Here is a 15546-nt window from a genome sequence, read left to right as displayed (position 1 = left end):
CCCTTCAATCAATGTGTCTTTGTGGAGACCCTCCGGTACCACAGCTCGGGATGGACCCTCCAGTCCTATTTTAATAAAGCTCGGAATAAGGCACATCATAAATCACAAAGACATAATGAAAGATATCACAATTCTCAATATAAGCAAACAAGACCATTCGGGCACACAATGTCACCACTCAGGGTAAGTATAGTGAGAAGACTCACCTCGTAAGTAAGCAAGTAATCCTCGTAACCCTCGAACGGTCTAATCCTCACCTACACGTCATAATCATCTCTAATTAACACTTATCACCTCAACCTAAATAAGTTAAGCTAACCTCTTTCTCTAACCCTTGGAAAGGGTAAAAGACCATTTTACCCCTCCATGGTCTCCAATCCATATCTTGACCAAACCCTAAAAGTCAGCAAAAGTCAACACTCGAGCCAACAGTCCATGTTGACCCAACTCGTCGAGTGCATCTATGTGACTCGTCGAGTTCCCTCGTTTCCTCAGAAATGTCATGAAAATCCAACTTAGCTCGTCGAGTCGTCTCATCAACTCGGCGAGTTACAACGCGTCCAGACTCATCGGGGAAAACCCTAACCGACTCGTCGAGTCCACTCACAGACTCGTCGAGTCCCCTCGGTCCATATTCTTATTTAGATGTTTTTAGGTGGAAATGATGTCTCATACTCTGGATCTAGACTTCTAAGGCTCACTTATCACGTAAAGCTGCAAGCTTTACGCTCATGCATGGTATCTAGGGCTCAACATGCCAAAACAAGCTCCATAAAAGGTTTCATGCATGGAGACTTGCCCAAAGCTTGATAGAGCTTGGATCTTTGGGCTCATGGGACCTCCTTTTGTCCAGATCTAGAGTCTCAACTCCATGACAAGCTCCAGCAACACATGAACCACAAGATGAGGGGGAAAAAGCCCTAAAACTCTCTAGAAAGAGATCTATCAAAAGAAATGCTCAAGGTGGTAGCTTTTTACCTCCAAAATGAAGCTAACACTTGATCCACAAGCGTCTTCTCGTTCCAAGGCTTGGTTCTCTTCACTCTTCTTCCAAATGTGCACTAAAACACCCAAAGTTAGCTCCTCTCTCTCTCCTCTTACACAAATGGATGCACACGATTAGGGTTTCTCACAGAGGGTTAGGATAATAAGGGAGGCGAAAATGAGGGCTTAAGGTCCTTTAAATAGGACACAAACCCTGAAAATTAGGGTTTTCTCACCCAGCTCCAACTCGTCGAGTCGGGGTCCTCCGACTCATCGAGTAGACTTTAAAATCCCGCAGCCATTACACTCTCTACTCGACGATTTGGTGCTCCTAACTCGTCGAGTTTCCCTGCCAAAATGAAAGAAATTAATTAAATAATATACCTGGGACTTGGGATTTTACAATTCTCCCCCGCTAGAATCAGACTTCGCCGTCGAAGTCATTCTCCGGAAACAACTCGGGGTACTGCTCTCGCATCTCAGACTCTGGCTCCCAAGTAGACTCGGATCCCTTCCGATGTTGCCACTGAACCTGAACCAATGGCACCTCTTTATTCCTCAAGACCTTCACCTTCCTATCCAAGATTGCTATCGGCGTCTCAATGTAGTTTTGACTCGCATCTACCTGAATATCCTCTAAAGGGACCACTACCGTCTCATCGGCTACACACTTCCTCAGCCGTGACATGTGGAACGTGTTATGAATCTGACTCAACTCTGCAAGTAGCTCCACCCGATAAGCTACCTTACCCACTCGGGCGATCACCCTGAAAGGACCAATGTATCTAGGGCCCAGCTTGCCCTATTTCCGGAATCGAATCACCCCTTTCCATGGGGACGCCTTTAGGAGGACAAAATCTCCGACCCGGAACTCTAGCTCTGAACGGCACCGGTAGGCATAACTCTTCTGACGACTCTGGGCCGTCAGTAACCTCTGTCTAACATGCTGGATCTGTTCTATCGTCTTGAGCACTATCTCAATGCCCCCCCATCACTCTCTGCCCTACCTCCCCCCAACAGATGGGAGTCCGACAACTCTTCCTATATAAAAGCTCAAAGGGAGGCATACATATACTGGAATGGTGGCTGTTGTTGTAGGAAAACTCAGCCAAGGGCAAGTAAGTGTCCAAACTTCCATCGAAGTCCATAACACATGTACGTAGCATGTCCTCGAGCGTCTGAATCGTCCGCTCGCTCTGCCCATCTGTCCGTGGGTGATATGCGGTACTGAAGTGCAACCGGGTACCCAACTCCTCATGCAATTTCTTCCAGAACCTGGAAGTAAAATGCACATCTCGATTTGACACTATCGACGTCGGAACTCCATGTCGTGCCACCACCTCTTGCACCTAGATCTCGGCCAATGTCTCTGCAGAAGAGCCCTCATTGATAACCATAAAGTGAGCACTCTTCGTCAATCGGTCTATAATCACCCATATCACGTCGACACCTCGAGCAGTCCTTGGTAATTTGGTGATAAAATCCATGGAAATTTGCTCCCACTTCCACTGGGGAATCTCTAGAGGCTGCAACGGGCCATGTGGACGCTGGTGCTCTGCCTTGACCTGACGACAGGTCAAGCATCTCTCAACTACCCATGCCACATCTCTCTTCATACAGGGCCACCAATAATCCCTCTTAAAATCCAAATACATCTTGGTGGCTCCCGGATGGATCGATAATCTCAACCTATGGGCCTCCTCCATCAAAATACGTCGAGCTCCGCCTGTATATGGCACCCAAATCCGTCCATGGAAAGTCATAAGCTTCCGAATATCCGTCCCAAACTCAAAAATCTGCCTAATCACCCTCTCTCGTTTACGGTTCTCGGGTCTCATGGCCTCTACCTAGGCCTCTCGAATGGTATCTAAGACTAGAGTGATCAACGTCATCCTCATGCACACGTCTCGGATCGGAGCACTCACTGGTTTGCGACTCAGGGCGTCGGCTACCACATTAGCCTTGCCAGGGTAATACAAAATCTCGCAGTCGTAGTCTTGCACCACATCCAACCACTTCCTTTGTCTCATACTTAGATTGGGCTGATCCATAAGGTACTTCAGGCTTTTATGGTCTATATATATGGTACACCGGACAACATAAAGATAGTGGCACCAAATCTTGAGGGCGAACACCACCGCCCCCATCTCCAAATCGTGGGTGGGATACCTCTTCTCGTGAGGCTTCAACTGCCTCACTGCATATGCTATCATGTGCCCCCTCTGCATCAACACGACACCCATCGCTGATATCGATGCATCACAATAAACTACAAAGTCCTCTACTCCCTCGGGAAGGGCTAATACTGGAGCTTCACGCAATCTCTGGCGAAGAGTCTCGAATGAGACCTGCTGCTCGGGCCCCCAGGCAAAAGTCATACCCTTACTGGTCTATCTGGTAAGAGGAATGGTAATCCTAGAGAAATCCTTGATAAATCTCCGATAGTAGCCTGCCAAGCCAAGAAAACTCCTGATCTCGGATGGGGACCTCGGCACCTCCCATAGCATAACTACCTCAATCTTGGCCGGGTCGACCAAGATCCCATTCTGATTAACGAGGTGTCCTAAGAACTGGATCTCTCGTAACCAGAAATCACACTTGGAGAATTTGGCAGAAAGCCTCTCCGCCCTCAATACCCTAAGAATCTCCCGAAGATGCTCCTCGTGCTGCTCTCTGGACCTCGAGTACACCAAAATTTCGTCGATGAACACGATCACCGACCTGTCCAACATGGGCCTGCACACCCGGTTCATGAGATCCATGAATGCTGCCGATGCATTGGTGAGTCCGAAAGGCATCACCACAAAACTCGTAGTGCCCATAACGAGTCCTAAAGGTCGTCTTCTAAATATCCTCCTCGCAAACTCTCATCTGATGATACCCAGATCTGAAATCAATCTTGGAAAACCAAGACGCCCCCTGTAACAGATCTAATAAATCGTCGATCCTCGGTAGTAGATATCGGTTCTCGACTGTCAGCTTGTTCAACTCACAGTAGTCGATGCACATCCGGTGTGAACCATCCTTCTTCTTGACAAAAAGGATCGGTGCTCCCCACGACAAGCTACTTGGTCTAATAAAACCCTTTCCCAGCAGCTCCTGGAGCTGCGAGGATAACTCCTGCATTTCGGGCGGCACAAGGCGATATAGTGCCTTGGCAATAGGCGCCGCAGCTGGAATCAAATCAATCCTGAACTCCACTTGCTTCTCGGGAGGCACACCCGGCAAATCCTCGGGGAAAACATCGGGGAACTCACACACAATCGGAACATCGGAGATAAAACTCAACCTCTCGGTGGCGTATCTCATATCCATCACATATGCTAGATTGCACATACATCTCGGCTTTAAACTCTGTCTCGCCATGGCGGCAGAACATAAAGCTGATTCAGATTTGGTCCCCTTGCCATACATAGTAAGCACTCCGCCACTAGGGTTTCGTTTGGTCACCATCTGACGCTCACAGTCAATCAACGCTCCAAACCGGCTCAACCAGTCGATGCCCACTATGACATAGACATAAACCATCATTATCGGCACCAGATCTATATGGAACTCAATACTGAAAATCTCCAACACACATCCCCGGAATACATCGGTGGCAAAAACCGCATGCTTGTCGGCTATAGAAACCTTTAGTGGTCGACTCAACACCTCGCGTCTGACACTAATGTGACGACTAAAGGTTAGAGACACAAAAGATCGACTCGCACCTGAGTAAAATAACACCAAAGTAGGCAATGAACTCACAAGAAAAGTACCTATATACAATATAGTATAAGCATAAACAAATCTCAAAAAAACAGAAATAAGGAAATACATACCAGCCACGACATCAGGTGATGCGCGGTCTTCCTTTGTTGTCAACTGGAAAGCTCTCCCGCGAGCCCTCGGAGCCTCGGCCTTCACCGGCCGACCATCAGTAGCGTGCAAGGTAACTGGAGTAGAAGTTTGGGCTGATCCCTGAGTGAGCTGAGGGCACTCGGCCTTCCGATGGCCGATCTGGTTGCGGTGATAGCAAACTACAAATCCCTTAGGATAGTCCTTCGCCATATGTCCCTCTTTGCCACACTTGTAGCAAATCCCTTCCTGACATGATCCCTCATGACTCTTGTTACACTTGCCACAAGTGTGGCCCTTCTGGCCTCCAACTCTCGTATCACCAGGATTTTCCCCCTTCGTTGTCTGCTGCGACTATATCGGTCTCTTATCTCTACCCCGAGACTCCTCCTCCTCTCTGGTTTGCAACTCTAGCTCAATCTCCCTCCTCCTGGTCGTGGTCTGAAGCTCAGCCAATGTCCGGTGTGACGATTTCGCCACGAACTCCCGAATATCCCTCCTTAAGATGCTCAAATACCGACTCACACGTGCTTGCTCGGTAGACACGTGGTTAGGGCAAAACAACGCTCTCTCATGAAACATCCTCGTAATCTCTGTCACAGTTTGTGTCTTCTGCTTGAGAGACAGAAACTCCTGGGCTAACCGTTCCCTCTCCACCGAGGGAACATACTCATCTCGGAACATCTGTGTAAACCTCTCCCATGTCACTGCAGCATGGTCTGCAGGAGTAAAACTAGTAGTCACGAACTTCCACCAGTCCTTCGCTCTAAAGCGAAGCTGGTTCAGCATAAATCGAACTCTCAGGTGATCTGGGAATGAACACGTATATAAACATCCCTCAATGTCAGAGATCCATCTTATGGTAGCAATCGGATCCTGTGTCCCATCAAACTCTGGTGGCTTCGTGTTGCTGAACTCCCAGAACAACAACGATTCACCTCCCTGTGGCCTAGCAGCAGCTACGGCTGCGGTGGCTGTAGCAGCAGCAGCCTCCGTAACAGCAGCGTATCGCTCGTCGAATGTATCAATCAGCGTGGTCTTAATATGCCCGAACATCTCAGGTATGGCCTCTCTGATAGCTACGACCACCTCCTCATGAATGATCCTGCGGATCTCCTCGTCACTGGCACTGCTGCTCTCGGGGTTGAGGCGTGTACCCACCATAATGTCTCTGAAACACAACATGAAAAATCATCAGCAACTCGTTCGAGCATACTTGCACTCGATTCCCATCCCTACATGCTCCTTAGTATCCTAAGGATTCTTACTTGGGTCGCATACAGATCCGGTGCTTTCAGTAGTACGGGCCCAATACTACCTTCCACACCAACCCGTAGTCACCCCAAGTCCTCCTCTGAGGATCCTAATTCACAAGTACTCTATCTCTCACTAGTATCAGACTACTCTCTTAGTTGGCTCCTCCTATGCCCATCTAGGTATCTCTCCTAGATTACTCAAACTCTCTCTAAAGGTTCCTACTATGTCTCTCCCTACTCAGTACACATACAGAGCAAACATCAGATAAAATCAATCAATAGCATACGTTAGGCTAAGGCATCATGAATCAGGCAACACTAGCCCTAATTTCTGAAGTACCTAGCCTATTCTAAAGCTTGTAGTTCTAATATCTCATAAATATCTCGTAATATAAACAAATATTGGTATTTTGGGAAATCACCGTTCGGGCTCTAGCTGATTGTACACACCTCTCCGTTTCGTTTTCTCTTTAAAACTCTTACTCATTTTAGAAAAAATCATTTTCAATTATAAAATTTTCTCAATTACTCAGTTTGAGTCCATACATAACCAAGAATACATCCGAATCCCTCAAACCAAGGCTCTGATACCAACTTGTAACACCGTAAATTTTCAAACAAAATTTTCATTTTCAAAACCACATAATTCTCAATATCACATTTCAAAACCACAATTTTCAAATTGTCAAAAACACAAATTCATAAATTGTTTGGATGAAATCCAGGATCCTCAAAAACATAAACTCCATCTCGTGTGTACAATCAAATCGGCGCCTTCCCGTGATCCTAAGAAGTACCTGAAACACATAACACATAACCCGTTAAGCACAAAGCTTAGTGAGTTCCACAAAATACCACACACATCTCATTAGCCTCTCATGTCTATATCTCGATAAAACCCTCCGGTCAATGTGTCTCAGTGGAGACCCTCTGGTCCCACAGCTCGGGTTGGACCCTACGGTCCTATCTTAATAAAGCTCGGAATAATGCACAACATAAATCACAAAGACATAATGCAAGATATCACAATTCTAAATATAAGCACACAGGACCATTCGGTCACACAATGTTACCACTCATGTTAAGTATAGTGAGAAGACTCACCTCGTAAGTAAGCAAGTAATCCTCGTTACCCTCGAACGGTCTAATCCTCGCCTACATGTCCTACTCATCTCTAATTAACACTTATCACCTCAACGTAAATAAGTTAAGCTAACCTCTTTCTCTAACCCTTGGAAGGGGTAAAAGACCATTTTACCCCTCCATGGTCTCTAATCCATGTCTTGACCAAACCCTAAAAGTCAACAGAAGTCAACACTCGAGTCAACAGTCCATGTTGACCCAACTCGTCGAGTGCATCTATGTACTCGTCGAGTTCCTTCGTTTCCTCAGAAATTTCGTGAAAATCCAACTTAACTCGTCGAGTCGTCTCATCAACTCGGCGAGTTACAACTCGTCCAGACACATCGGGGAAAACCCTAACTGACTCGTCGAGTCCGCTCACCGACTCGTCAAGTCCCTTCAGTCCATATTCTCATTTAGACGTTTTTAGGTGGAAATGATGTCTTATACTCTGGATCTAGACTTCTAAGGTTCACTTATCACGTAAAGTTGCAAGCTTTACGTTCATGCATGACATCTGGGGCTCAAATTGCCAAAACAAGTTCCAAAAAGGGTTTCATGTATGGAGACTTACCCAAAGCTTGATAAAGCTTGGATCTTTGGGCTCGTGGGACCTCTTTTTGTCCAGATCTGGAGTCTCAACTCCATGACAAGCTCCAGCAACACAGGAACCACAAGATAAGGGCGAAAAAGCCCTAAAACTCTCTAGAAAGAGATCTATCAAAAGAAATGCTCAAGGTGGTAGCTTTTTACCTCCAAACTGAAGCTAGCACAGAGAAACACTTGATCTACAAGCCTCTTTTTGTTCCAAGGCTTGATGTTCTTCACTCTTTTTCCAAATGTGCACTAAAACACCCAAAGTTAGCTCCTCTTTCTCTCACGAATGGATGCACACGATTTGGGTTTCTCACAGAGGGTTAGGATGATAAGGGAGGCGGAAATGAGGGCTTAAGGTCCTTTAAATAGGACACAAACCCTGAAAATTAGAGTTTTATCACCCAACTCCTACTCGTCGAGTTAGGGTCCTCCGACTCATCGAGTAAACTCTAAAATCCTGCGGCCATTACACTCTCTACTCGGCGAGTTGCTGCTCCCAACTCATCAAGTTTCCCTGCCAAAATGAAAGAAATTAATTAAATAATATACCTGGGACTTGGGATGTTAAACTATTAATGAGATCTTCAATTCTTATTTAGGTTGCGTCAAATTAACATCGATCGGTCTAAAATTCGATTTCTGGGCAGTGCAGTGCTATTCTAAATCATCAAAAAATCATAACTTCCTTAAATGAAGTCAGATTTGGACATTGTCTATATGCATGCTCTCGGTTTAACGTATACTACGAATTTCGTTTAGATCACTAAGGCTAAAAAGTATTTTGTAAAAAATTAACTTTTTACGATACGCAGTGCCGTGCCGGTTTAGTCGCAAAACTTTGACGGGTCATAACTTCATCGTTATAGGTCGGATTCCAGCATTCCTTATATGTTCAGAATCCTTGTGACATATACTATAACTTTGGTTAAAATTATTTACTCTAAATATTCTATCAAAAAGTCATTTTTAATGCTTATTGTCTCTAAATTAACTAGCTCGAATTAGCGGGGGTTACATACTTTTTCCAGACTTAATAGCCTACCCGAACGCGAGCAAATTGTCCTTAATCTCTTCTTTATTAGGCGGCAAATTTACACTTAGTGAATTTAGGACGCGACTTAAGAATCAATGTGGACTTAACACTCAATGCAGTTGGTGCTTCAACAAAACTTATAGTGCTCTCTTAATTCATATAATATCTAATTAGATAATCTTTTTTGTCTAGGTCGCCATGGTTGGATCATGATTCCATGAACCTAATTTCCCACAATCTAGATTGTAGAACTTGAATTAGGAAAACACTAATTTGATTATAGCTAAAAATTTGGGCTCTTCCTTTGAGGAATTAACCCAAAATAATTAAAAAACTCTTCAACTCACCACCTCTCCAACTATACAACTGTATTCGGCTAAGTTCTAATAGAATACGTCACAAATTGAATTCCGGGACGAAATTCTTTCAACCGGGGGAGACTGTGACAACCGTGAAAATTTGAGACAGTTCTAGATATTTATAAACTTAGTTGCACATATAGGCACGACACATACTAGACTTTGTAACTAGAAGCTAAGTTATAACCTAGCAGAAACTTGGAAACAAATAGAATCGAAGGATAGTGTACTTAGATTTCTAATTGATATGTTAATTCTACAACTACTTAACTGTAGTGACTATCCATATTCGGATCATTCTTTGATTCGAACATCTTTGCATGAATCATGTAGACACTTCGTGCACTTGATATAGAAGTGGAAATTAGGTCCAAGTCTCATAGGAACTTAAGTCAAAGTTGAAACTATGACTAGTATACTTAATTCGTCAATTACGCTAGAATCTCAGAGTCACAACATAGAAATGTCAATAAACGATAAAAATAAATTACAAACATTATTTCTTACTTGAATAAGAGTTAGGAAACCCTAAAATAATTCGAAGTCTCAAAGATTCAATTTATTTTGATATCCAAAGATTTATTAAATCTCAAGACCCTAAAAACCCAAAAAACTCAAATTTATAAACTTTAACACCTAAGAATCCATACAATTTGGTATGGACTTTATAATATCAATTTAAAATAACTAAATTTAGTAAAATATAATCAAGGAGAAATAAAATTTAAGTCATTAATATTTAACCTTATTTTCTATTCCAAAAATCAAGATTTTGTGAGTAAAAACTATATTAAGGTGCACACTTTATAAACATTTGGTATTTTTATAAAGGAATTGGAATTTTATAAAAATGGAACTTCAAAATTCGGCCCCCCTCTCTCTCCTTCAAAAATTGTCTTCCCAACACACACTAAATCATTTATTTTCTCTCACACTCCACCTCCTCCCTCATTCTCTCTTATTTCTCTCTATCTCCACCAACACCATTTCCTCTCTTTCCCTCTCTCTAACCCATGCAAATAATCAGTGAAGAACATCATTTTAATCAAAAATATTCAACATCTAGTGTTATACATCAAGGTAAAATAGAATCCCTCATATTTCCTTTACTTTACCTTCAAAGATTTCATGTTTTCTTGCATTTTCTTCTTCTCCTACACCTTTCTCTTTGAAAATCCATGTGCATGTTCATGCACTTCAGATTTGATGATGATGGTGTTATGTTTTCACCAAAAACATCTAGCATGTTGCTAGATGGTGAAAACCCATGACCTAAACCTATGTCAAATATAAGAAAGTGAGTTTTATAAGATTTAGATGTTCATCAACCAATGTATCCGAGTTCTTCCTAAAAAACATCGTTTTGAACATATCAAGTCTCTGCATGGTCTTTAAACCAACATGCATGTGATGATCTTCAAGCTTAGGTGCTAGATGTTCAAAGTTGTTGTTAAAAGCTTTAAATATGTTCATAAAAGATTTTAATCCACAAAAATATGTAAAACTTTGTTTCTGTACAAACATATTTTTTTCTAGAAACCTAGTGATATAATAAGATGATCTGGAAAGTTTATGTATTTATTCATTTTTCTTGATTTATTGTAATTTGTGCAAGAAAATGAGGTCATAAATCACATAAAATACTTACTGGGGTCATTTGAAAATTTTACTTTTACTATAAATTTATATGTAAATTATTGAAATCTGATGGATTCCACTTTCATGATCAAAAGCATTAGCACCAACAATAGCCTTATGTGGTTGCACCATTTGTCCATTGTACTCTTCCACCTAAATAACATATAAAATGAAAATGCATAAACCAGTTTTTTTAAATTTTTTTTATCATTTATTCTATTTCTAACGTATGGGAAATAGATAGGTTTATAAGATCTTATTGGAAAGAAAAAAAAAAGCAAGTATGATACATTAGAAATAATTTGATTCTAAAATTCATTTCAAACCTGAATTCATAAATGAAATATTCCCTGCATATCATTAGACATAAAAAAAAACTTGTGTAAATAAGAATGATGTAGAACCCTTTCCAACCTTAGCGTCAACAATGTTCGTTTTGTCCTACGAAGGTCAAAATTCAAAAAAGGAATGTCAATTACTATAGTTAACCCAAAGAATAACCAGTAAAATTAATGAGTTCAATATTCACTGGTCAGATCAGATCTTGGGAAAATAAGTGAATCAATTATGTGATACATGAATTCCATTTTCAGTTTACTCATACATATGAATAATATATTGAATGCAAAATAATCATTATTCTTCAATGTTGCATGTCATCGAGCATGTGGTGTGCACCAATGAAGTAGTGAGGTAAAACACACCACCCACATCCAATAGGTGGGAACAAATATAATAGAAATAAATGGCTGGTAAATAAGTCAAAAAAATGAAGCCAACGATGGAAGAAGTAAATGACAAACTAATACCCCTTACAAATTAGCACCAAATCGAGTAGCGGATAGGATAAGACAAATTGTGACTTGAAGAAGACTTGGAATCAACCTCCACCGCTGCTATTATGATGTTAATAGAATAATACGGTAGTTGCAATCGAATACTGGAAAACAAAACAAAAGCAATCAAAATTACAAACAAATAGAAAAGATTCATAGAATATTGGGCTTTGTTTGACCTTCTTTAGTAGGAGCGATCTTGTAACAGGAACCAAAACAATCACCTACCAGAAATTCACCAATGATAGACCAATATTCTGTAAGTGAATCTAAAAGTTGAAGAACTTGAGTGATGATTAAGAAGGAGAACAAACAGGGAGAGGAAAAAAATATTAGACATACCTTCTACAATTGGTGTTTGAAATGAATCGGCAAGCCAAGTAACCCAAAATTTGAAGGCAATCAGTCTCCCTAAAAACCCTAGCATCCATCAGTCCACCACTCATATCTTCTTATGTATCAACATGAATTAAAGGCTTCATAAATCGCCTTTTAGCACTTCAAGATAAGAGAGAGAAGCGACGATTGGTTAGTATGTATAGATGGAGATGGTAGATTTTGGTAGCTTTTTCTTACCTCCATCCTCCGATTGGTAAACAAAGTAAGTCGGACAGGGCGGTGGTAGAGAGCGACGACGTATACGGCTGTGCTGGAGAGGGACGATCCATAAGGTTCTAGGGCGGTGGTAGAGAGCGATGATGCATAAGGCGGTGGACTTCACCGACGAATCTAAATGGCGTTGACATTCTCTACACTTGCTACCTGCAACAGCGTCGTACGCTTCTTTGCACTCCGTCATCGTCGACTACTTGTACATGAGAAATTTAGAAAAAATTAACCCTAAAAGGTTTGTAGAGATCTCTAAAGAAGACAGATCAAACAGTTTAAAAAGGACGGAATTTGTATAGTCGATTGAGACGATGGTTTGGAGGAGTGTGGGGAGAAATCGGTTCTGACAGAAATAGAAATCAGATTAGAAGAAGAAGAAGTCGGTAGGTGGAGCAACGAGGGAAGATGGAGTGAAGGGTGGAAGGAACAGGAAGAAGTGATAATGCAGAGAAGCAGGTAGATCAGTGGATGATAGAATGTGAGGCAGTGGGAACATCGACAAAAGTGTAAACGGGTGGTGGGTTGCCCGAGGAGATAACACGTGTGTTCTGGCCATCACGTGGAAACCACAATCTTGAATAATGGAAAATCAAAAAATAAATTGAAAGAAACCCATTAAAAAAGGAAAACAAAAAAGAAAATACCAACCAATCACAGAAAAAAACTGTTCAAAGGGGCCTTACAATTAATCACCATATCATACTATACTAAGCATTTTTTCTTTCACCACGTCAATTTGAAACTCCCAACTCTTTATATTTCCATATAATTTACTTAATTTATTAATTTAAATATGTTGTTAGTTATAAACATTATCATAAATGAAAGAGTTCTTGAATTATGAATACGATATACTAAATTTGTTGACTTCAATATAATGTTAAATACATAACCTAAATTAATATATTAAATAAACTTAAAAGTATAGTGTAAAAATTAAACCTAAACTAAAATATCAAATAAAGTTTTAAAAATTAACGTGTATTTTTTAAAATAGTTAAAAGAAAAATATTAAATACGATAAATATAAAAATATTAAATCTAAAAGTCAGGTACAGCTATTTAACCCTTCTCTTTTGTCAAATTGTCAAGATTAGCCCTTGAATGGAAATCATAGCAAATGAGTACGCTGGGTGTACTCAAGAGTACGCTGCGCGTACTCATGCGCTTATTTTGGACGCGGACTCGCCTAGGTACGCTGGGCTTACCCAGGGTTACGCTGGGCGTAGTTGGCCCAGGTGCAAAACCCTAATTGTGGCTTGAGGGCTATAAAAGGAATGAGATGGTCTTGTCCCCAGCCTCCATATCAGAGAGTGAAACCCTAAGAGAGAGCCTTCCATCGTCCTTAGCTTGGGTGTGTGTGTTTTGGAGCTAAAAGTGCCTTTGTGTGTTAGTGAAGAAGAAGGAGAGGAGCTTGTGGAGGCTAGGGCTTGAAGTGCAAGTTTGGATCTGAGATCTTCAGAGAAAGGAGCTTCATCCAGAGGTATAAAGTTCAAAACTTTCCTCTTTATTTGGTTTAATGTTGCATGGACCATTCTAGGGTTAAAAGTCCCAAAGGTGGAGACTTTATGAGTGCAATGTACTCCATGGACCTAGATCTGTCCCATTTCAATGATATTTGTGTTATAGATCCATAAAAATTCCATCTTGGTCGTTGTTATGAGGTCATGCTTGAACTATGAGCTTTTTAGAGTTGGGAAATGGAATGTTATGGGTGTTAGTGACTTGTCCAACCATGCAAAGGCTTAAGTCACCAACTTTATGGATTAAGAGGCTTAGAAATGGTCAGATCTAGAAGTTGGACGTGGGTCTTAACTGTTTAAGACCCCAAAAGCTAAGGAGTCTGAAACTGGGAGTTACGCTGGGCGTAATCCCAGTACGTGCGGCGTAGGGGGTCGCGTTCCCCGTTTCTGTGAGGTCGCCGGGTACGCCCAGCGTACAGGTTCGGTACGCCCAGCGTAACCCGGAGAGTTGACTTTTGTTGACTTTTAGGGTTTGGTCAACATTTGGGTCTTTGAGCCATGAGAGGGGTAAAATGGTCTTTTACCCTTCTGAGAGTGCTAAGAGAGGGAATAGTCTAGCCTTGAGAGTTGTATTGATTAGAGTGCTTATTCCATGTGATTAGGCGGAGGCTAGAGCAGATATTACCGATTTCGAGATTACCGAGTTACCCGAGGTGAGTCTTCTCACTATGTTGTACCTGGAAGGGTACTTATGTGTGACCAGAAGGTCTTGTATGCTATGAGATGTATGTGATGTATGCGGTTATATGATATGTATGTGCTATGTATGTTATGTATGGTATGGACCAGAAGGTCAAGAGGTTACGGACCGGAAGGTCGATACGGGTAGGACCGGAAGGTCTACCGGGATTTGGGACGGAAGTCCCTGAGACACATGGATCGGAAGATCCTACAGAGTTATGGCCTGGAAAGGCGTATGTGTGGTATGTGGTATTTTGGGGAACTCACTAAACATTTATGCTTACAGTTGTTATGATATGTGTTTCAGGTACTAGCAAGGATCGCGGGAAGGCGCCGGCATGATTCGTACACACTTACGGAGTTTATGTTATTGAGATTCTGGGACATGTTTTGTTATGACACAGTGAATACATTATGTTTTATGATTATCGTGTGATTGAAAGTATGATTTAAAAATGAAAAATTATTTTGAAAAATTACGTCGTTACAGTTATTCATCGATAGCTACCGATGTTCCAAATTCTAAAGCAGTGGCGATGAAATGCGAGCGGCCCTAATCGATTATAGTGGATATGGTAGCGGTGAATGTCGGTCCTTTCGGTGGATTTGAATGGAGAGAAGGTAGAAAGAGATGGAGATGAAGAAGAAGGTTTTGTAAAGATACTGAACAGGGTCATCGGTGTTAGGAGGAGAGAGGAGAAGGCAAAATGAGGAGAGAAATTGGGAAATTACAAGGTCAGTCGATGTAGGAGACGAATCGGTTTAAGGGGACGCGAATCGATTCAGAGAAGATAGGTGGAGTGATATTACTGGGGAATAGAAACGGTAGAGGACACCGTGTTATGAACATTGGAACCAGGCAGAAAACACAGAGAAATAAAAAAGAAAAAAGGAAAAAAAAATTGGGGTCCAATAGGAAGCAAATAGGAAGCAACTCCTGGAGAAAAATGCAAAAAAAGTCCTTTGATTTTTTTCTTAATTTTTTTTTGTCTTTTTCTTTTTCAGCCCACGCGATTTCAAAATTGCAAGCATCGTTACTTATCTTTTCCCTTCCCAATGGTATCTATT

General features: G+C 41.6%; 1 long non-coding RNA gene across 4 annotated transcripts; it reads right to left on the bottom strand.

The window, feature by feature from the left end:
• Positions 1-6711: 6711 nt before the first annotated feature.
• On the bottom strand, positions 6712-12762 carry LOC145138147 (uncharacterized). 4 transcript variants are annotated; one of them, XR_013721340.1, is made up of 5 exons: positions 12242-12762; positions 12008-12163; positions 10307-11889; positions 7777-8313; positions 6712-6877 (listed from the first exon to the last, which is right to left on the bottom strand). It is a non-coding gene; the product is annotated as an uncharacterized LOC145138147 (long non-coding RNA). The 4 variants fall into 4 exon arrangements; XR_013721341.1 differs by having other exon boundaries at positions 6713-6877; positions 7956-8313; XR_013721342.1 differs by lacking the exon at positions 7777-8313 and having other exon boundaries at positions 6715-6877.
• Between the last annotated feature and the right edge of the window lie 2784 nt (positions 12763-15546).

Source organism: Lactuca virosa, chromosome 9 (assembly GCF_052849685.1).
Source record: "Lactuca virosa cultivar CGN04683 chromosome 9, Lactuca_virosa_CGN04683_v6, whole genome shotgun sequence".
In the NCBI taxonomy this organism is placed as follows: domain Eukaryota; kingdom Viridiplantae; phylum Streptophyta; class Magnoliopsida; order Asterales; family Asteraceae; genus Lactuca; species Lactuca virosa.
The sequence above is the reverse complement of the archived record's forward strand: the minus strand, read 5'-3'. Positions and strand labels throughout refer to the sequence as shown.